Source organism: Elephantulus edwardii, unplaced genomic scaffold, assembly GCF_000299155.1.
Source record: "Elephantulus edwardii isolate Elephantulus edwardi_28Jun2011 unplaced genomic scaffold, EleEdw1.0 scaffold00001, whole genome shotgun sequence".
Classification (NCBI taxonomy): Eukaryota; Metazoa; Chordata; class Mammalia; order Macroscelidea; family Macroscelididae; genus Elephantulus; species Elephantulus edwardii.
Genome location: NW_006399751.1, coordinates 14,187,070 through 14,211,345, shown reverse-complemented (window position 1 = coordinate 14,211,345; position 24,276 = coordinate 14,187,070). Strand labels below are relative to the sequence as shown.

At 41.0% G+C, this 24,276-nt stretch overlaps 1 protein-coding gene across 2 annotated transcripts in view; it reads right to left on the bottom strand.

Annotated features, from left to right (window-relative positions):
* Positions 1-23,412, bottom strand: part of CNOT1 (CCR4-NOT transcription complex, subunit 1) — a 100,005-nt gene extending 76,593 nt beyond the window's left edge. For both annotated transcript variants that reach the window (XM_006878723.1, XM_006878724.1), the window contains exon 1: positions 23,254-23,412. The gene's annotated coding sequence lies outside the window, so the exon portion shown is untranslated. The remainder of the gene's footprint in view (positions 1-23,253) is intronic.
* Between the last annotated feature and the right edge of the window lie 864 nt (positions 23,413-24,276).

Genomic DNA, 24,276 nt, shown 5'->3' with positions numbered 1-24,276 from the left:
CTCCAAAGAATAACTTCTCCTAGCAACATGACCAAGTATACAAGACAAAAACTTCACTATCCTTGCCACCAAGAAGCACTCTGACTTCACTTTCTCTTAGACGTATCTGGGGGTTTTTTGGCAGTCCATGATATTTAGTACTCTTCCACAACACCACACCTCAAAAGCATCAGGGTTTTTCTGTCATCCTTATTCACTGCCCAGCTCTTAGATGTACAGCAAGTGATTGAAAAGACCAAAGCCCGCTTCAGGAACACTTTTCTTCAAACTGACATCACTGTTCCTCAATAATTTGGAGATGTCCCTGACTGCAGACTTCTCCAGTATAATACTGGGTCTTTTGATCTGATTGCTGGTACCAAGAGTGTTGACTATGGATTCAAGTAAGATGAAGAGGTTGACAGTTTCAATCTTTTCTCCATCTATCACAATGTCATCTATTGGTCCAGTGATGAGGAATTTGTCTTCCTGACATGGAGATGCAATCCATAATGAATGCTGAATTGCTTATTTTGTGCAACAAATGTTTCGAGTCTTCCTCACTTTCAGCAAGCACAGTTGCATCCCCTACATAACGAAGGTTACTGATGAGTCTTCTGATGTCACATTCTTCTTTCCAGAATCGAGCTTTTAACATAATTTGCTCAGCATACGGATTGAGTAAGTATGGAGAAAGGATATAATCCTGAGGCACATCCTTCTTAATTTTAAACTCTTGCTCTGTTCACACAAGAATTTCTTGGTCTAGGTGCAGATTTTACTTGAGCAAAATTAAGTTTTCTGGGATTCCCACTCTATTCAATGTTAACCATAAGTTGTTATGATCCATATAAGTCAAATGCCTTTTCATGGTCAATGAAGCACAAATAGACATTCTGGTATTCTCTGCTCTTAGGCAGGATCCCTCTGACATCAATAGTGATATAATGACCTCTTCTGAATTCAGCTTCAAATGGATACATTTGAAATGCTCACTCATTTGAATATGAAGTCTCTAAAATTGCTAATAATATTTATCTATTATTTATACTTTTATATAATCTCTCCCTTTAAGGATAGGCTAGAGCTAGTGACTGGCTTCATAAGAATAAAATATAGCAAAAGTAGCAATTTCCAAAACTGCTTGTGTCTTGTTCATCCCTCTCTGACTCTGGTCCATGAGAAAAACAAGTTGTTGTGTTGTGCAAGCAGTGCCAGGAAAAGGAAGGCACGTGTGGTAAGAGTTAATAACTCTTGACCAACAGCCAGCAAGGATTTTGCAGCCTGCCTATAGCCAGGTAGGCTAACTTGGAAAATCAACAACACACATGCAGTACAGTAATTGATCAAAATGGCTTTTCAAAGCTAGTAGCTTTGATTTTCACCACATGGATATAAATAAGACTATGCTAATAATGATTATCTTTTGGGTGGGAATATGCAAACAAGACATATAGATGAGACGAATAGCCAGTTTTGCCATCCCGTCAGACTAAAATGATCAAATTACTAAAAATAATGTTGAGAGGGTATCACTGGCCATTTGGGCACACAGATTCCTGCATAATTACAGAAACAGAGTATGACTGAGATAACAGGAACAGCAGCAGTGGAAGAAAACCAGAGACTAAGACAGAGCTGAACTGGAACTACCCCACAGGAGTCAGTGCTGAAGACACCCAAGCTTACTGGACGACTGAACGGGAGATGTCATACTTACCAGGACACAAGAGAGCTTTGTAACACTGCCCTCAAGCCACAAGGAGTCAGTGCTGAAGACATCCAAGCTTACTGGATGACTGAACGGGAGATGTCATACTTGCCAGGACATTTTGTAACACTGCCCTCAAGCCACAAGGAGCAACAAGGCCTGCAAGCATGGATAAGACGCTGTCCTGTTTGAGCTGTATCTTGCTTCTAACCTCAATTACCTCTTACTTCCTTAATAAGCTCCCCAATTTCAAGGACTGTCTGTAAATTTTGTGTGGTCACAACAACAAATTAGCAGACTTAGTAGAACAGCATGAGCCCTGGGAAGAGACCACTGGTGTTAAAATTGACAGAAGATGTGGAAGTATGGAGGCATGTCAGACCTCATAGGAGTCACTTTTGGTGGTTTGTTGGTTTTTTTTTAATTTTTTTTTTTTATTATTATTTTGTGTGTGTACCGTCAAATCAGATCTGACTGGTACAGGAAAAGACTGTCCCTCCTTCTCCAGCAGAGCATCTGGTGGATTCGAACTGCTCACCTCTGGGATTGTGGTGCAGCTTCTTGCCACTAGGCCACCAGAGCTCCCTAGGAGTCACTTTTGTGTTGTAGATATAATTAATGAGTAGTCACTCTTTCCCCTTGTGGAGTTGTAGAGGTCAGACAGGACAGGCTACTTACTCCTGGACTGGCTGAATTCTTTTTTACATTCTCTCACTGCTATCAAGTTAGAAGTGAATCATAACTGACTCTTCACTGGGCTTGAGAGACTATAAATTGCATGAGAGGAAACTGGTCATCTTTCTCCACCAGAGCCACTGGGGGATTCAAATTGCCAGAGGTCCAGCCTTTCAGACTATTTCACCAAAGCTCCTTTTTTTACACTGTTGTTTTTAGGTGCCTTCCAGTTGACTACTCACAGAGACCCTATGAGCAACGGATCTGAACTCTGTCCTATCCAGTGCCATCTTAATCATCGCTTATACACCAAGAATCAGAGGCATCTGGGTGAGGTGTGCCATGCATTAAGCAGTTAAGTTTGTTTGAGAGTAATAAAGTTATATCTCAATTATTAACTAAGGAGTCCTGGTGCACAATGGTTAAGTAACTGACTAGTCCAAACCCACTAGCCTCTCTGTGTGAAAGATGAGACTGTGAACTTCCATTGCCAGTCTTGGAAATCTTAGAACACCTGATTATGCTCATGCGAAACCTATACTTGGACCAGGAGACAGTCACCAGAACAGAGCAAGAAAACACTGCCTGGTTTAAAATCAGCAAAGGTGTACGCCAGGGATGCATCCTGCCTCCATATCTATTCCATCTCTATGCAGAACAAATCTTTTGAGAGGCTGGACTTTGTAAGAAGGAATGTAGGATCAGAACTGGAGGAAGACCCATCAACAACCTGCATAATGCAGATGACACAACCTCCTTACTTGCTGAAACTGAGGAGGGCCCAAAGCACTTGCTGCAAACGGTCAAGGACTGTAGTTCACAATATGTATTAAAGCTCAACATCAATTGGCTAAATCATAATAAACAGAAAAGAGATTGAGATTGTTAACAATTTCAGCCTCCTCAGTTCATAATCGACACTCTTAGCACCAGTAGGCAGAAAATTAAAAGATGAACTGCATTAGAAAAATGTGCCATCAGAGACCTTTCCAGAGTGCTGGAGAGCAAGGATGTCAGTCTGGAGACTAAGGTGTGCCTGATCCAGGCCATGGTCTTCGCAATTATTTGCTATGCATGAGAGATGGACAATGACCAAGGATGACAGAAGAATTAATGCCTTTGAGTTGTGGTGCAGAGAGTACTGAACAAAATGGACTGTGAAGAGAACAGGTCTGTCTGGAAGAGGGTGCAATCAAGCTGTTCCCTGAAGGCAAGTCTCACATACTCTGGGCGTGGGGGGGGGGGGGGAGAGGGTGTCAGTGTTTGGAGAAGAGTATCATACTTGGAGCTATGAGTTGCAAGTGACTCGATGGCACATTAACAACATCATCATACTTGGAAGGGTTCACAGACAGTTCAGGAGACAAAGGTCTCAGATGACATAGATTGACAAACTAATTGGGGTAAAAAGGATATGTGTGTCAGAGCCAGTGAGATTGGCTCAGATAAAAGAGGACTCAGAGCTATTATGCATAAAGTCACTATGAGTTTTAGTCGACTTGACAGCCCAAAACAACAGTTCTACTTACTCCTATAAGACCCATTATCAGTTAAAATCAATGCAATGAGGTTTAATTGCTTATACTGAATCTCTCTAAAGGACACAAAAATATTTAGTAACAAGATCAGAATTTGACTCAAGTCCCATTCTCTCTAAAGGCCTATCACCTACCTTTGTACCTTTCTTCCTTCAGTACAGACAGACTCTGGTAACTGCTAACCAAAAGATCTGTGGAGAGTTCATCAGATATTCCACAGAAGACAGACTGTCACCATTAAGATCTACAGTCTCGGGGAACTCTGGTGGCCTAGTGGCAAGGAGCTGCAACTACAATCCCAGAGGCGCACGGTTCGAATCCACCAGATGCTCTGCCGGGGAAGGAGGGACAATCTCCTCCTGTACCAGTCAGATCTGATTTGACGGTACATGCACACAAAAATTTTAAAAAAAAAATCTACAGTCTCAGAAACCCAATAGAGGGTCACTATGAATCAGAATGACCAGATAGCAATGCATTTTTAGTATGAATATCCACCTGGGGGAGCTGACTGTGGATTCAGAGACACAGTATGCATGATCCACTATATAATATTTACTGGGTTTTTTGTTTTGTTTTGTTTTTTAAAAAAGTGTAGTATCTTTTTCATTAGTTCCCAGGCATACCTTGAGTTTATCCAGTTATTTCTTCCTCACCAACACTCCCCAACCAACCAATCAACTTCAAAGAGAGTTCTCCAGAACCTACATAGGCACATTATTAATTGAATCCTCATCAACAAGAGCAACAACAAAAAACCCCAAGTGCAACAACATAAAGTCAATTTCACTGAGGTCAGACATACCATTCTAACAATTCCAAAATCAACTTTCCCTCCCATAGTACTATGTCCCTATTTTTGTGGGTGTGTGCCATCGAGACAGAACCAAATCATTGCTGACCCTTCAGTAGGTTTTTAGAAGCAGGAAAAAGCATGGGTGGACAATATCCATCCTCCTTCCAGAGAGCAGCTGAGGGACTCAAACAGCATGCCTTTGCAATCCCAAAGGAATATGCAGTGCAACTTCTTACCACTGGGCCACCAGAGCTCACTTACCTAGGAGGTGTACTAATTTGCTGCACTGGCCACAAAGTACAGATAATACAATAATGGGTTTTATCATGGATATAATGGTTTACAATTCAAACGATCAACACTCAGGACATAATTTTCAGTTCAAACGATCAACACTGAGGACATAATTTTCAGTCAGGCATGCCTCTTTATGATCTCAGCCTTGTGGCCTTAGTCTCTGCTCTCTGCTCAGGAAAGGACTACAAACCCTCCTGTCTTCGAATTATGTTGTACTTTCTTCACTCTGCCAGTAGCCTAAGCCTGAAGCTTCTCACTCTAGCTTTCCTGATCAAATAGACCTAGCTCAGTTCAATCTCCACAACCTCTGATGCCAGAGCTATTTTTTTTGCACTCAGGGTGGCCACTCATGGTGGTCTACTGTTTGGTCTTGCTCCATCTCCTGCAGGACTCTGGCCCAAAAGATGTACTCTCAGATTCCTTCTTAATGGAAGTGAGATCTCTTTTCTGCATCTAAGCCTGTTTCATTTAAGCCTGGAGGGATGGCAAACCAACCACTCCACACATTAAAAGCCTTGTCATTTACTTTATTTACAATATTAGCAAGTTATCCAATTGCCTTGGTGAACCATAAACATCTTGTATTTGCATAGTCCTACCCAGTCATGAGAGAGCTCTGTTGGCTTAGTGGTCAAGAGTTGCGTTGTCAACCCAAAAGCATGCAGTTCCAATCCATCAGCTGTTTGTTGTTTTTGTGTGTTTTTTTTCTTTCTGCAGGAGAAAGGCAATCTTCTCCTGTGCCTCTGAAAAATTCACTGGAGGATCAGCTATGAGTCAGTTGCCACTTGAAGGTACACAACAATGCAGTCATGTGCTTGAGAGTTACAATGACAATGGCTAGCAAAGTCACGTTGAAATCTACAACCATCTTAACCAAAATAAGAGATGGTGATAGTTTTCATAGTCTCCCTTCAATCTGGCTGTCTCTGATGTAAGCCTCCATCCTTGTCACTTCCAATTAAAATCCTATTCATAATAACTGCATACTAGTTGATAATGGTTGAGTTATCATCACATAAGACTTAAAACTTGAAATACACTATACATTGCTAAAAGAACCTAATGAAATATATCTAAAATGTCATGAAACTAATTTTATATATTAAAATATCTAAAGTATTCTTTTAAAATATAGGAATATCTAAAAGTATTATGTTTTAAATTAAAGATTGTGAATGTATGTGGTAACACCCATGTTAAAAAAGAGAAGGTATAGTGGAAAATTCAGTAAGCAGAAAAAATGACTCTATGAGTTGTGGTGTGGAAAATGAGCACTAAGTAGCCCATGGAATGTTAAAGGAACAAACAGGTATGTCTTGGAGAGAGGGTAGCCAAGAGGCTCCTTAGAGTGAAGGAAGGTGAACTTCACCTCACATTCTTCAGACACGTTAGGAGAGACTAATCTTTGAAAAAGACAGCATTCAGGATCGGAAAGGTGAAGGGTAAGTGAAAAACAGGAAGATCCTCAACAAGATGGACCTACTGACTGTAATAATGGGCTCTAATGTGGCAGAGATGATGGCACAAGATAGGGCAGAGTTCAGATCAATAGAACTGAATAGATCAACAATAAGTTCATACTCAATGTGATGGCACCTAACAATTTTCTAAAAAGCAAATTTCAAATTAAATTTTAATTAACCAATTAATTGTTAATAGTACTATTTTTTAATTTTATTATGTGTGTGTGTGTACCATCAAATTGGATCTGATTAGTACAGGAGGCTAATACCCCTCCTTCTCCAGCAGAGCATCTAATGGTTCGAACCATATACCTCTGAGATTATAGTGCAGCTTCTTTCCAGTAGGTCACCACAGCTCCCTTAATAGTACTATTTCAAGTAACACTAAAATATAAATTAAAAAAATCACAACAGTTATCAAGTTGATTCTGACTCATGGTGACTCCATGTCACAGTAGCAATGTACTCCACAAAATTTCCAAAGGCTAATTTTTCAAAATGTTATCTCTAGGCCTTCCCTCTTCCAGCCTTGAGATTAGGAACCATAGTATATTAACCATTTTGGTCAGCACTCAGACAAGCAGCAACTCCCACATGTCTGAAAGTCCTAACTCAAATTCTCTGACACTGTTCCAGGCAAGACAGTTTGTTTTCTATTTCCCACAGCATTCATATTTTATGGTGTGTGTATACTTGATTAACAGTTGCTCTTATGGGTATAGAATCTGTCTGTTTGCTTGTGTGTTTCTGGATGGAATTTTTCACCAGGGTCACCCAAAATGGACAGGTGTCAGTAGAGTTTCCAAGATAAAACAGATTAAAAAGCAGGATTGGCCACACCCTTCAGAAATAACAGGCTTCAAACCTCTTATAAGGAAACAGACATAGTTATCAAGAAGTAGAGCCCCTCAGATTAAAAGGTACTTTAAGAAAAAAAAGAAAAGAAAAAACAGCTACTAATATCCACTAATAATTGTTATACAAAAAGATAAGAAACTGATAAAAACTATATAGAATGCATAAAGATCTATATCCTAGGCATTAGTGAGCTGAGCTGGAATGCAAATGGGCATTTTGAACCAAATAATCATGTATCTATTATATCTCCAATTGCAAACTGAAGAGGAATGGTACCATAACCACTGTCAAAAAAGATCCATGCTGAAGTATAATGCTGTGACAGAATATTATACATGTGTATACAAGGAAGACCTGTTAATACAACTATTATTCAAACATATGCAACAACCACCAAAGTAAAAAAAGAAACTGAGGAGTTCTGCCAGCTTCTGCAATCTGAAATTGCTCCAACATTCAACCAAGATGCATTAATAACTGGTATAGAGAAATGCAAAAACTGGAAACAGGACGAGTTAGTTGGGAAATGCAGGCTTGGTGACAGAAATTTAAGCTCATGATCGAATGACAGAATTTTACACAATCAATGATTTGCAAATACCTTTTTTTCGGAAAGGTGATTATACATATGAATTTCACCTGATGGGCAACCTAGGAAACAGACTAACTACATCTATGGAAAGAGTAGACAGAACAAGCTCAGTATCAGCAATCAAAACAAGTCAGGAGCAGATTGTGGAACAGATCCTGAATTACTCATGTGTAAGTTCAAACTAAGTTGAAGAAAATAAAAACAAGTCCACAAGGACCAAAATACGACACGAAGTCTATCCTATCTGAACTTAAAAACCATCTCTAGATATGATGCACTGAACACTAATGATCAAAGACCAGATGAGTTGTGGGATATCTTCCATGAAAAAGTAATAGGTCACTACGAAGGAAGAAACCTCAAAATAGATGTCAAAAGAAAACTGCAGTACATTGTTGAAAGGCCAATACAAAGGGAAGAAGTGGTGGCATAAATGAACTGAACATTAAGATTTCAAAGGGTGGCTCCAAAAGAAAAAGCAAGGAATTATAATGAAATGTGTAGAGCAATGTAGTAAGGAAATAAAAAAGAGAGAACACATTCAGCATTACTTATACAGAAAGAACTGAAGAACAAATACAAGTCTTGTGTTGCAATATTAAAGGATTCTATTGGCAAAATACTGAATGATGGTGGAAGCATCAAATATAAGATGGAATACAGTTACTGTTTAAAAAGAACAGATCAACATGGAACTATTTCAAAACTTAGCATTTGATCAAGAACCAACAATCATGAAAGTAGCTCAAGCTGCTATCCACATGGATTTCACCTGATGGTATGCATAGGAATCAGATCAATTACATCTATGGAAGGAACTACTGGAGAAGTTCAGTATCAGCAGTGAAAAGTAGGCCAGGTACTGATTGTGGAATAGACCATCAACTACTCACATGCAAGTTCAAATTAAAGCTAAAGGAGGTTAAATCATATGCACAGGAATTAAAATTTAATCTTGAGTCTATCCCCCCTGAATTAAAAAATTAACTCAGAAAAAGGCTGCGGCCTTGACCACTAATGAATGAGGACCAGATGAAGTGTAGGAAGATACCAAGAATATCGTCCATATTTCAAAGAAGGAAAAAGACCAAAATGGATGTCAGAAGTACTCTGAATTTTTCTCTAGAGCCCTGAGAAGCCAAAGAGAAGAAATCAAGGAGGAGTTGAATAGAAGATTCCAAAGGGCAGTTCGGGAAGACAAGGTAAGGTATTATTCATGGGCAAGGAATTGGGAGTCTGAAAAATCAAAAGGGCTCAATTAGCTCGGCATTGCTTAAGTTGAAAGAACTAAAGAGCAAATTCAAGATGCGAGTTGCAATGTTTAAGGATGTGCTATGGGCAGAATACTGAATGAGTCAGGAAGCATTACAAGAAGATGGAAAGAGTATACAGAGTGACTGTACCAAAAAGAACTGGCTGACCCAAAAGAATTTCAAGAAACCACCTATGGTCAAGAAGCAATGGTGATGAATAAAGTTCAGGGTGCGCCGAAGGACTGGCAAAAAACAAAGCCCCAGGAAATTATAGAATACCAATTGACATATTTCAACAAACAGATGCTGCCCTGGATGTGCTCACTAGGTTGTGCCAAGAAATCTGGAGGAAACTACCTGGCCGAATGACTAGAAGAGATCCATATTTATTCCCATTACAAAAAAGGGGTGGGGGATGGGGACAGTGACTTGACAAGAGTGTGGTAATTATCAAACAATATCACACACTTGCAAAATCCTGAAGATTATCCAGAACAAAACAACTGGAACAATATATGAAAAGATAACTAGTAGAACTAAAGTTGGGTTTAGAAGAGGCAGGAAGTAGAATGATCGAATTTTGTACACTCAATGATTTATTCATCACAAATATCTTCTTTTTTTTTACTTTTTATTTTGAGCGTATACTGTCAAATCAGATCTGACTGGTACAGAATGCCCCTCCTTCTCCAGCAGAGCACCTGGTGGATTTGAACCGCATACCTCTGGGATTGCAGTGCAGCTTTTTGCCACGAGGTCACCAGAGCTCCCTATAAATATATATTTTTTAAAAAACAAATGCTAGGAGCTCTGGTGGCCTCGTGGCATGAAGCTGCACTGCAATCCCAGAGGTGCGCGGTTCAAATCCACAAGATGCTCTGCTGGAGAAAGAGGGACAATCTCCTCTTGTACCAGTCAGACCTGATTTGACGGTACACACACAAAAATAATTAAAAAACAAAACAAATGCTGACTTTACTCACGGATCTCACCACATAGACTACATTAGAATGATTACATCAGTGGAAGAACTAACTGTTGGAGAAGCTCAGTATCAGAAGTCAAAACCAAGACAGGTGCTGACTATTAAACAGACTATCAATTACTCAGGCACAAGTTCAAATTGAGGCAGAGAAAATTAAAACAAATTCACAAAAACCAAAAGATCCTGAATCAATGCCACCAGAATTTAAAAAAATCATCTTAATAGATTTGAAGCACTGGTTACCAATGACTGAAGGCCAAATGAGTTGTGGTGTGGTATGGTATCAAGGGTATTATCTATGAGGAAAGCAAAAGGCCACTCACTAACAAAGAGAAAGAAAAACCGTAACAGAAGGGATCATACTGCAAGCAACTGCAAAGACCACATCCTAGATCAAGAGGCGCACCTTAATCTCTAGACTGACAAGGAGAGCTTCTCAGACCTCTCCTTCTGAAGAGGTCCCTGACAGCAGATCTTCCCAGAGCAATTCGTCCTTTACTAGTATGGTATTCTGTAGCACTAAGGATATCATTACTGATGTCAGATGGATCCTGGCTGAAAGCAAAGAAAGCAGCAGCATGTGTATCTGTGTTTTAGTGACTATGCTAAGGCATTTGATTGTATGGATCATAACAAATTAAAACCAATACTTTTTTTTTAAAAAAGGGAATCCCAGAACATTTAATTATGCTCATATATAATCTGGACCCACACAAAGAGCAGTTGTCTGAATGGAGCAAGGGAACACTGCTTGGTTTAAAATCAGGAAAGGTTGTATCATTTTTCTCTACTTATGCAATCTATACGCTGAAGAAATTATTCAAGAAGATGCAATCCATGAAAAAGAATGTGGCATAACGATAGGAAGAACACTCATCAACAACCGTTATGCAAATGATATAACTTTTCTTGCTTCAAAGTGAGAAAAACAATGTGCTTGCTGCAGAACATAAGATCAAAGAATACAGCTTTCAATATGGATTGCCATCTCAACAAGGAAACAAAAACTCTCACTATTGAAATAATAAAAAACAGCATTATTGATGAGGAAAAGCTTGGAGTTGTCAATGATTTCTTCTTACTTGGATCCACAATCAACACCCTTGGTACCAGCTACTCAGGAGATCAGGAGACATACTGTATTAAACAAGTCGGCTGTAAAGAGACCTTCCTCTCCACATCAGTGAAGAGCAACGAAGACTAAGATGCATCTAATTCAGACCACCTGTAGTTATTAGATGCCATGCGTCGAGTATGACTCATAGCGATCCTATGTACAACAGATCTGAAAACTATCCTATTCTGCACCACTGTCATACTTCCTGACACACTAGAGCCCACTGTGGCAGTCACCATGTAAATCCACCTGGTTGAACACCTTCCTCTGTTTCATTGACTCTCCATCATATCTCTCTCCAAGAAACAGCCCCTTGTAGTAACATGCCTGAAATATGTGAGGCCAAGTCTTATCATCTTTGCCTCCCAAGAGCACGTTGGCGGTACCCTCTCCAAGACATATTTATTTGTTCTTCTGGCAGTCCATAGGATGTTCAGTGCTCTTCTCTCAAGATCACAGTTCATAGGCATCAACTGTTCTTCTGTCATCCCTATTCAATGTAGCAATCTGCTTCAGTAAAGGTAACAGCAAGTGACTGGAAAGACCATGGCCTGTATCAGACACACTTTAGCCCTCAAAGTAACATCATTACCCCTGATCTGTGATCAGGCAACCAGAAGGCCCCTAATTTATTTGTCTGATCACTTGCTATAAAAGCTGGAGAGTAACTAGTAATGACAACAATTACAGATGTCTTTGCACTTTGGTGCTGGTGTACTGAATAGCCCATGGTCTGCCAAAAGAACAAACCAATTCTGTTTTAAGACAAAGTGCAACCAGAAGGCAAGACAAGGATGACAAAGCTTCATCTCTCATACAAGGGGCATGATGCTTAGAGAAGTAGAGGGTCAGCAAGAGAGGAAGACTTTCACGGAGAGGTAACTGCAGCAATGGACTCAAATGTGTGAGAATTGTGAGGATGGCACAGGATAGGACAGGGTTCAGATCTATCGTTCACAGAATCAATGAGTCATACTTGACTTGACAGCACATACCAACAACAGTATGGTATTTACCAAGCATGCTGTTAGCGACCTCTCTAAAGTACTCAAGAGCAACAGTATGTCTCTGGAGACTAAGATGCATCTGATACAGGCCATGGTCTTTGCAATCACTTGTTATGCATCAGAGAGTTGGACAATAACTAGGGGGGATAGAAGGAGAATTGATGCCTTTGAGCTGTGGTGTTGGAGAAAAGTATTGAATGTACCATGGACTGCCAAGAAAACAAACAGATTCATCCTGGAGAGGGTTAAACCAGGCTACTCCTTGGAGGCAAGGATTCTGGGGCTTCGTCTGACATACTTTGGACATTTTGTAAGGAGGGACAGGTCCTTGGAGAGGGACATCACGCTTGGGAGGGTGGAGGGACAGCACAGGAGGGGAAGACCCTCTATGCAGTGACTGGGGTAATCAGGATGGGTATGTCAGAGGCAGTGTGACTGGCACAGGATAAAGCAGACTTTAGGGCTGTTGTACACAGGGTCGCTATGAGTCACAAGCGACTGGAAAGCAAATAACAACAACATGTGCCAGGTACTGAGAATACATATTAAATGCACAGCCCTACATCTCACTAGGCAAGATAAGTAGTAATCATAAGAAATTAAGTGCCTGGGAGATTACCTATCTTTCTCCCTCGTGTGCTGGTGGATCCAAACCACCAGAGAGGCAGTGTCTTTGGGTCAGCAGTGCAACTCCCTCAAGACTAGGCTTCCGGAGCTCCCTAATTCTCAATTAAGTCTGCATTTTGTTTCTATTCCTTTGCATACTTATTTACAAGAAAAGGGCCTATTCTGAAAATATTCAGGGTATAACAATGAGTTTATATCCAGGGTACTCTTAACTTGTCCATTACTCACGCAAACATTACCTCTCCATTACTGTGCACAAAGATGCTAATAACCTAAAACATGCAGACTTTTTTTTCACTTAGAAATATCTACTGTAAAAGGTTTGGGAAAAACTAAACAGGCAAGGACTAAGGAAATACTAAAGGACCTAAGGAGTGGGGGAAGTGCATAATAGTTGGCAAGTAATAAATCTTTGAAAAGAAAACCTTGCTACAGATAAAACAATTTAGTCGATCGTTTCATATGTTATGCCATTTCAAGTAAGCAAGCAATCTTTTACTCAGTATAAAATAATCTTAATAACTTTTTAACAGTTAATAACACAAATTCTTTCACAAAAATTAATCGACTCCTCCATACATCAGCATAATTCTAATTATTATTCACAAGTGTCTGAAAACAAATTCTTCCTTTTTAAGGACTGAGAACACAAGGAAAGCCTGTTTACTTCTAAAATTAGAAAATAATCACATCCCTGATCATATTAATCTGCATCACTACAATGCCTATCCAGTTGTTGTGTTCAGCATACCAAATAGTCAACTGTCACTCATGGTGACCCTATGAACGACCCTTGCCTATGCTGCTCCATTAATCTTCCCATCTCTCTTATGTTCAAGCGCACTGGTACAGTCACTGTATCAGTCCATCTTGTTGACCTTCCACCTTTCCCAGCATCCTATCTTTTTCCAAGGACTGCTATCTCCTGACAACATGCCCACAGCATGTGAGACAAAGTTTCACTATCATTGACTCTTAAGGAGCACCTTGGTGCACTTCCTCCAAGACATACCTGTCTGTTCTTTTTAGTTGCTGTTGTTATGTACCAGGAGGTCAGAACCAAGTCACAGCTGACCCTCTAACAGCTTTTCAGAGGCAAAAACATCACACAGGAGACTGCCCATCTTTCTCCCACAGAGCAGCAGGTGAATTTGAACCATGTGTCTTTGGATTGGCAGTGCAACTCCTTACCTCTAGACCACCATGGGATTTCAGCACTCTTCAACACTTAAATTTAAAGGCATCAATAATTCTTCTATTTTTCTTCTTCACTGTCCAACTTTCAAATGCATAACAAGTAACTGGAAATACCATAGCTTGGATTAGGTGTGCCAGTAAGTCTTTAAACCAACATTACTCTCTTTTAAAGCACTTGGGAGAGGTTCCTGACAGCAGATTTTCCCAATGCCACACATCTTTTGACTGCAGTTACCCTGGGGGTTGATTGTGGATCAAACTAAAGTAAGAACATTGTCAACTTCCATTTTTTTCCTCCATCTATAATCAAGTTGCCCTTTGGTGGCAGTTCTTTTAAAAAGACAGAACACTATGTCGTCGTTGTTGATTGCTGTCAAATCGAGCACGACTCATAGGAACCCTATGAACAAAAGGTCTGAAGCTTTTCTATAACTATCATCATTTATCAAAGCTCATAGTTTCCAGAGGCATGTTTTTTAGGAAGTGGATGCCACCCCTGTGAGTATATAATATTCATGAGTGTTAATTAACAGTTGAGTATCCTTGAAGCAAATTTTTTTATTTAAAAAATTAGAACTCCATCAAGAGAAACAGCTCAAATATCTCTCAGAATTCAATTTACAGTGCTAAAAAACTTAAAGTCCAGTCTTTTCTACTTATCACCTTTCAAGGAGGAAGGTCCATCACTTTGGGGATGTAACATTCTAATAAATCTATCATTACTTTTCACCCTAAAAAAACAACACCCAAAACCCAAAAAACAAAACACAACATGCACCCTAAACAACTTTATGTCCCTCCATCCTCAAGAGGCCTCAGGAGAAATAAGTTTATTACATAAGTTAAGCAATGACAACTCATATTATAGTGAGAAAACTTTTTGCCACTTAAGATTTCCTCACTCTGAAGAGTAAAAAAGGATAAAAATAAATTCCGTCTTGTGTTTTGTGTCCAGAAAATTGCTGGGGGAAATCCTGACTTTTCTTTGGTCACAATTAAGAAAATATGTAGTAGTAGTAATAGTAGTAACTGCCTGGAATCTGAAGCTCTTTTAGTTAATCCCTCAGCAGGTTTTCAGAGGCTACAGATCTCATGGGAGGAGACTGCCCATCTTTCTAACATGGAACAACTTGTAGACTCAAATTGCACTTCAAAGTCTCCTTATCCACTAGGCCAGGGGGTGGGGGGGTGAGGGAGTGGGGAGGGTGTAAGAATATATAGAAAACACTCATTCAAGGGAGCTCTGGTGGCCCAGAGTGTAGACAATTACACTGCCAACCAAAAAGTAGCATCCCTCTGGCAGGCAGTTCTAGTCCATCAGAGAAAGATGAACAAGCAATCTCTTCTCTTGCAATATACAATCTCAGATAATCAGTTATGATAAGGAAGGTCAGTTATGGGTTAGTTCTAATCTGACGGCAACACGGCAGTGAGTTTTTGGATTTTAATTAATTCACAGAATTGTCATTATGTAAGTAGTGTAGAATTAATGATAAAATATCCTAAAATTCAACCCACTAAATCAAAGTAAAATTCTTAACTACAAAATGCACTGCAAATATTTCAGTTATACGATGATAAACTTTGAGGTTTTCAAAGAAGCAAATGGTTTAGGTCATAACAAAAACATTAGCTGAGCAGTGATTTAAGTTCTTGGCTGCTAACCAGAAGGTCAGTGGTTTGAACTCTACAGGAAAATGTAGCAATCTGCTTTAGTAAAGATTTATATATAGTCTTGAATACCCTAAGTTCTACTTTGTGTTACAGGGTTGCTATGAGTTAGAATTCAACTCTATGGCAATGGAATTTGGTTGATAAAAGTATATTCTACGTCCTAGTTTTACATTTGCATGTAATCTACATACTAATTTAGTGTTTGGTGTCACCCCCTTTGCCTAGTCAACTCTGTCACCATTGGGTTTCCTAGGATGTAAATCTTTATAGTAGGAAACTACCCATCCCTTCTATCTGCAGAAAATGGCTGGTGGATCCAAACTATGTCATTCTGTTAACGATGACTCACATTACACTAAGCTATCAAGGCTCTGCTATGGGTTTTATTTATTTATACAAGGTCTATTGTACATCCTAGTTTGTTGAGTAGTATTTGGGATCTTAAAATAATTACTCTCTAACTGTCCACAACAAAATAGAAAGGAGAAAGACTCAAAACAGAAACTACTGAACGAATAATCTACTTGAACCATAGCCTCATTTACCCTGAGATCTGAAGAACGTAATGGTCCTCAGTTACTGTTACTGATGTTTCCAATCTGGGCCACAATAGATGAATCCTAACAGAATCAAAGAAGAATGTGGGAAAAAACCTTAAAATTCCTAAAACCAAACATAACTATAGATATGCTGGGCAGAATGAACTAGAGAACTATTGTCCTGATATAATCTTCAAACTCTGAACCAAAATTGAAGTCACCCTGTAGCTAATAAACTCGGTTTTAAAAAAAAGATCATCACTTCTAAATACTGTGTTCCTATAAAAAAAAATCATCTACACAAAACTAAACTACCATTACTCTTCAAAACAAAGGGAGCTCTAGTGGCCTAGTGACAAGAAGCTGTACTACAATCTCAAAAGCATTAAGAGTTCAAATGGAATCCCAAAATCTCTGTAGATGTTCACTGAAATTTAAAAAAAAAAAAAGCATAAGAGTTCAAAACCACCAGCTGCTCCATGGGATAAGGATGGGCAATCTCCCATGGAATTACTTGCCTCTGAAAACCTAGATGGTCAGCTATGGGTTGTTTCCAACTCATGATACATAGTAACAACTCTAAAACAAAGATATAAATTTAAAAAGGCAGGGGAAACTAAATTAATAGAAATAATAACAATGTGCATATATCATGAAGACTGTAACTACTATAAATGAACAGCTTATGTCTAAAGTGTATGGGAATCTATACTAGTATAAACTACTTCACAGAAAACACAAAGTACTGTATATATAAAAAATTAATTGATAACAAAGAGTTTGATGGGCAGATCTTGTGGGGACCTGAAAAGACAAGGTGACAGTGGGCAAGATCGATAGTGATTAATTTTATAAAATACAGATGAATTGCATCAGTAAAGTTGGCTGTCAGAAAACTCTCCAAAGTACTGAGGACCAATGCTGTCAGTCTGGAGACTAAGCTGCACCTGATCCAGGCCATATTCTTTGCAATTACATACTTACTATGCATCATGACTATGAATGATAGAATGAGAATTGGTCCCTTTGAGTTGTGGTGCTGGAGAAGGGTATTGAATATACATACCATGGACTGCTAGGAGAACAAATAGGTTCATCCTAGAGAGGGTGAGGCCAGGCTGCTCCTTGGAGGTAAGGATTCTGAAGCTCTCTCTGGCATATTATGGACATGTTGCAAGGAGGGGCCAGCCCTTGAAGAGAGACATCATGCTTAGGAGAGAGGGACAGCACAAGAGAGGAAGACCCTCAATGAGATGGACTCATTATTGACTGGGGTAATGAGGGTAGGTGTGTCAGAGTCTGGTAAGATTGGCACAGACTAGAGAAGGGTTTAGAGTTGTTGTACAAGTGTCGCTACGAGTCACAGGCAGATGGCATATAATAACAACAGTGTATGGGAATGATCACATGAAACAATGTGAAGAAAGGAATGTGTGAAACAGAACGTGCATAAACAAAACACCAGTATACAAATTCTGTACACAAACTAATATAAAATTTAAAAAAAGGACAATATACTCTTCAAATTTTCTGATGAACTATCAGATTCACAGATCTTTCATGCCCTTGTACTGAATGAAATTCAATGTTACTACTCCATTACACACCATGATAGAAAAGATGTTAAGCTAGATAGAAAAACTCAATGTATGCTCAGGTTTGTCACTACTTGCCTTAAATTAATTGAAGTCACTTTCCATTTCCTGGACTTCAATTTCCTTAAAGGATAACAATAAACTTCTGTACAACAAACTTTCAAAGTTTAACCACCTAAAAACATGTTACCAGAATTAGAAAGAAAACTATTTCAGTGCTGGAAGCTATTCCATGCCCTGAAAGAATAAAAAAAAAAATGTTCCTTCTCCCAAAACCACCATATTCTTGCATTTATCAAACTACATCTAATGTCACTATAAATCAAGGCAATGCTTGCATGCTTTAAGGAAAGGAAGACCCCTTGACCACTACAAAATGAGACAAAAGTTATGAAGCAGTTTAACAATAGAGATAAGTGAACTTTTCAAGTAGTCTTTAGCAGGCTGTGGAGACTGAGACCAACTTCCCTTAGAATGATCAGGAAATATTTATATACAACACCTAATAGTTTAGACTAGATAGACAGGTGGAGCTTGGGTAGGTAAAGATGATTTCCCAGATAAAAGGAGGAAAGATGTATTTACAAATCTTCACTCTACATAATAAGATATTAATGTGTTGCAACAGGCTGAAAAGGGTCAGGAGATTTAGCTCTAGACCAAGTTGTCTGAAGGACCATTGAGGAGAGAAAGGATACTTTCCAAACACTGATTAAGGAAGCAAACTGATAGTAAGTTAAAGAATAGTGTTTCTAAAAGCTTTTACAATTAGAATGAGTCACATGTTATTTGAGGGGTATATTATTTTTTTAATTAAAAGAAACCTAAAACATAAAGGAAGTCAGTCAACTCAAGTGGCTTAGTGGTAAGGACCACACAAAGGTTCAAACCCCCCAGCTGCTCTGTGGGAAAAGGATAGCCAGCTACGGATTTGTTCAGCTCAGTTGTACACAACAATAACAAACAAATGGAGGGGAAGTGATACCAGATAGTAGTAAGAAAGCTACTAACAGATAAATGACATTTATCTGTTGGGGGGAAGATTTATATGTATATAAATATTTATATGGTGGGGGAGAAGACAGGCAATTTAAACATAAATAAGATTTACATTATACAAGCATTTATATGATGGGGAAAACTGTGGGCAATTTCTTCCTGTTCCATTTATATCCTTTCTGAAAACCCAATGGAGGGCCAGCTAGGAGTTGTTTCCAATTTGACTGCATATAACATACTTAAAAGGAGCCCTGGTGACACAGCGGTTAAAAAGCAAGCTGCTGATTAAGGTCAGCAGTTCTGAACCCATGATCTGATCCAAGAGAGGAAGACAGGAAGACCCTCAAAAAGGTAAATTGGTACGGTGACTATAGTAATGGGCTCCAATATATTAGAGATCATAAGGATGGTGCAGAGTAGGCAGTTCCCATTTGTTGTTCAAAGGACTGCAAGGAGTCATATACAACTCAATGGCACCTAACAGCCGTGTATATGGGAGAAGTTCTGGCAGCCTAGTCTACAGGGAGCTGTAAACTAAAGGTATCTCAGTGGTTCAAAAAAAAGACATCTACTCCCCTGAGGTTTACAACCTCCAAAATCCAGTGGAAAGTTAGCTATGATTTCAAACAGGCAGCAATGAGTTTCATATTGTATATATAGGGTGCAAAAAGAGTTTGAAATTATTTTAGCTTTGAAATATGCATCTAAAAAATTCGGGGGGGGGGGACGACACACAACTGTATTAACAATGAAAGTACTTTTTCCAAAGAAAAAAGCAAACTGGGGGGAAGGAAGGACAGGGAGGAAAACGTGCAACAATGAATGAATGGAAATCCAAGTTCTTTATAAACTTACACTAAAATCTCAATTTAAAAATTCTGAGCACACCAGAAAACTAATTGTTGATATTTTTTTTTTACAAAGTCTTAAAGTGGGATGCCATTGTGAAACCTTCTAGCAGCTTAGTTCACTCAAAGAGCTATTTTAAGTGCTTCAGCTAATACTATTCTTATACCCTGAAAGTTTTGTTCTTTTATAAAAGAACACATTAAATTCACAAGATAGCTCAAACCTGTATCACAATTTATACATTTCAAATAGGCAAACTAAGAAGTATTTTATAAAAGTTAGTATTTTAACTATAACTACTACGTTGTTGTTGTTATGTGCCATCGAATCACTTGCAACTCATAGTGACCCTATGTACAACAGCCCTAAACTCTGTCCTGTGCCAATCACACTGTCTCTGACACTCCCATCCCGATTACCCCAGTCACTGAATTAATCCACCTCATAGAGGGCCTTCCCCTCCTGCGCTATCCCTCCACCCTCCCAAGCATGTCCTTCTCCAAGGACCAGTCTCTCCTTACAACATGTCCAAAGTATGTTAGACGGAGCCTCCTAACTACTATGTTGTTTTTGTTATGTGCCGTCGAGTCACTTGCGACTCATAGCGACCCTATGTACAACAGCCCTAAACTCTGCTCTGTCCTGTGCCAATGGAACCATCTCCGATACACCCATCCCAATTGCCACAGTCACTGAATCAATCCACCTCATAGAAGACCTTCCCCTCCTGTGCTGTCCCTCCACCCTACCAAGTATCATGTCCCTCTCCAAGGACCAGTCAACTCAAATTTCATTAGCCAAATTTCATTCCATGGTCTAAGATTTGTTAGCTAACAAAATTTAACGTTTTTAAATGTAAAAAAAAAGTTTCTCACATATACAAATGTACATCAGTCCTAAAATATATATATAAGAATCAGTCCTTACAAGTTTTGAATAGTTGGCTAGCTCTGGTGGCCTAGTGGCAAGAACCTGCACTGCAAGCCCAGAGGTGCGTGGTTCAAATCCACCAGATGCTCTGCTGAAGAAGGAGGGACAGTCTCCTCCTGTACCAATCAGATCTGATTTGACGGTACACACATAACCAAAAAAAAAAAAACAAACAAACCAAGTTTTGAATAGTAGACATTTCCTTTTTTTTGCTTTACATAGTTTGGTTAATTTGGAGGGATGTGTCTCTGAATGTCACAGTACTTAATCTGACAAAATCTATACCCAGTAGACTTATTTATGAAACTAGAAAGAGTAAACCAAAAGCCATCCAAGGATCAACTCTCTTTAAGCACAATGTCACAAAACCTTACCTTAAAATGTAAAAGCACTACTTAGAGAACACTGAACATCTGTTTAGGTGATGCAAAAATTCAGAGGGGAAAAAAACTGGTGGGATAGTTTGAACCTAATGAACATGCTGTCCTATGTCACTGAACTAACTGTACCTGTAAGGATTATTAAAATGGAAAATGCTTTGTTGCAATTACTGTATTAAAAAAAAAGAGAAGGAAAAAACTTCTAAGATTACTCTGTTAGGTAAGAAAGAGAGGTACTTTTAATAACTAATGGCCAACTAGCTGTACTTTAAGACTTTTTTTTATTATTTTGTGTGTGTGTGTGTGTGTGTGTATACTGTCAAATCAGATCTGACTGGTACAGGAGATTGTCCCTCCTTTTCTGCAGCAGAGCATCTGGTGGATTTGAACCACACACCTCTGGGATTGCAGTTGTACTTTAAGACTTTTAAGTTTCCACTGAAAGACTTAAGGTCCACACCTGTTGAAAGCAGACCAAGTCTCCAAATAAGTTTTTATCAACACATTACCACTTCAGTCAAATACACAACTAGATGCTGAAATCCTTATGTATACTCAATTTTCTCCTTAGACAAGGTAAAAACTTGCAGTGTCCTAAAACCATGATTAAACTGTTACCAAACAGCTTATTAACAACTGAAATACTTCACTGACAATTTTTGAGGGCCTCTGACCTCAACTTGGGTCACAGACCACGACGACTGGTTAGTAAGAAAACTCTTAACATCTCTACCAAGACAAGTTTGTTCTGAATCTACCTGACCTAATTCTTAAACTTTTTACCTGCTCGCCCCCATTTTTTTCCAATCATCTGCCCCTAATTCCTACCAAAGGGCCTATCCCTAAAGGAGGTATTGTAAGTAAGTAAGTAAGTAAATAAATAATTAAATAAATGTATGTATGTTCCCCTCACCTCCAAAGTACTCAATTATATGTCAAAACAATGACGGCATGGGGGGCGGGAATCCCCAAGCAGTTAACACGTTATAGATAATCAAGTTATAGAAAAAAACGGGCAGTGCAATGATGGTTAACTCAGCTTTGAGGACGAAAATATACTTTCATGAGCCTTAAGAAAGGTGACATTGGGGAGAACCCTGGTGGCCTCGTGGCAAGATGCTGCAGTGCAATCCCAGAGGTGCGAGGTTCGAATCCATGAGATGCTCTGTTTGAAGAGGAGGGACAATCTCCTCCTGTACCAATCAGATACGATTTGACCACACACACACACACACACACACACACACACACACACACTAATAAAAAAAATAAAGAAATGTGACATTGGGTGACTTGAGGGGGCCAAGTTTCAGGGTACCCTTTTTCTCTAGGGAATGGTTTCACAGATGATCAAGAAGGGGTTTGTCTTCTAACCCACAGAGCTTGCTACTTAAGGGGGTGAGACCTTGGCGAAGAATTCTGCGCGGGGAGAGGGATACTGAGCAAAGAAGTTACTCGGCTTCGGTGCTCAGCAATCCCTGCAAAACTGTTAGCTCAGCGCGGGACCCCCGCCCCCAGCCCCGGGTCCCCGAGAAGGGGGTCCCCACCCGCGGGCGCGAGGAGCCTCGCCGCAGAGCGAGCGGCCGGGCGCGCGGGGCCAACAAAACCTGTGGCCGCGAGTAACGAGGAAGTGCTCGCGCCGCCCGCCCCTCCCACCCGCCGCCACTCCAAACTCGGGGGGCTCGGCACCGTGCGGGGGGCCCCCCGGCCCCAAGCCCGGTTCCCCCTGCACGCCCAGGTTAGGCCTCGGGGGCCGGGGTCCCCCCCGCCTCTCATTGGGGACCGCAGACAGGAACCGGCCACTGGGTGCTGACCGCGCCGACTGAGGCCCCGGGGGGGCCCTCCAACTGCCGTCCCCGCCACTGCCCCCCGGAGCCGTCCAGGCCCGGGCCGGGGGATCCCCGCGAGCCTCACCCCGCGCGCGCGCTGCCCATCTGTTCCTTTCGGGGTTTTCACGATAACCCCTTCCCTCCACGGTCCCCGAAAGAGAAAGCCGTCCCCGCGAGTCCTGAGGCCACTCTCTCCCACCTCCGTCCACTTTCCCGGCCTGCCTTCTCGCTCCTCTCTCCTCACGGCTCGGTCAACGCTTCCAATGGCCCCGGGCCCACCCCCGAGCCCCCCCCACCGGCACTCGCGTCCGGTAACTGACACGGCCCGCCTACGGTCAGCTCACACACTCCAGCCCGTCTCACCTCACACGGCTCCGGCGGCGCTGGACACAGGTGACTCCTGGGTCCCCGACTCCGGTTCTCCTCGACCCCCTTCTTCAGTTAACTCCGCTTGTTTCTCTACAAAATGGCGCCGAGGTCGCGCGCTCTCGTCGCGGCCTTTCCCCTCCCCGTTCCCATTTCATCATTCGCTGCCTGCCTGAGGAGGGATGGCCCCAGTACCAGCCAATGAACACACCCCGCCCGTGGGCACTGCCCAATCAGCGGCAGGTGCCCGCGGATTTAAACCAATCACACACTATCACTTGCAGAAGTCAAGGAAGAAACAGGCTCCTGCTAGCAACTGCCAATCCCGACTCCCACTCCTCGGGTTTTGGCCAATTGCTTCTCACCAGTCCCTAGGGACTGGAGTTGGCTCTCTCGCGCCTGCGCTCCACGCGCGGACCAATAGGGATAGGCTGATAACTTCGATTTGGGGGGCTTCTTGGACTTCCTACCCTCGAGGTCTTCAACCGATAAGGGGCTCGGGATTGCCTCCAAGAAACAATAAATAAGGATGGGGGGGGCTCCCAACACCTCACTACCTAGGAGGTGAGGTTGTCAGACGCCTTCTTCGCCTTCCCCTTTGAAGTGTTGCGAGGCTTCTCAGTTTAAATACCCCTCTCTTAACGGCCCTTTCCCTAGTCTGCAGTGAGGTGGGGAACGCCAGCTACCAGGAAGCAAGCGGGACGGTGTCAAGTGATGGTGCTTTGCATCCAGGGATATGTAGTCGCCCTAAGCCACACCCCTCCCAATTCTGGTCGCAAAGATGACGTCTCGGGCGTAGCATGTCAGGCTCAGGAAGCAGCAGAGCATGGGAAATGTAGTTTCTCGGGTCATGGGTTGGCTTACTTTCGTCGACGAACTTCTTTCTCCCAGTTCTGTGCTAAAAGGACACCCCACCCCCAACACCCCCACCCGCACCCCCCGCCGCCTCTACATAGAGGTCCTCTTCCAGGGATGAGTTCTGGAAGCCATATCGGGATACCTCTGCCCTCTGCTGGGATT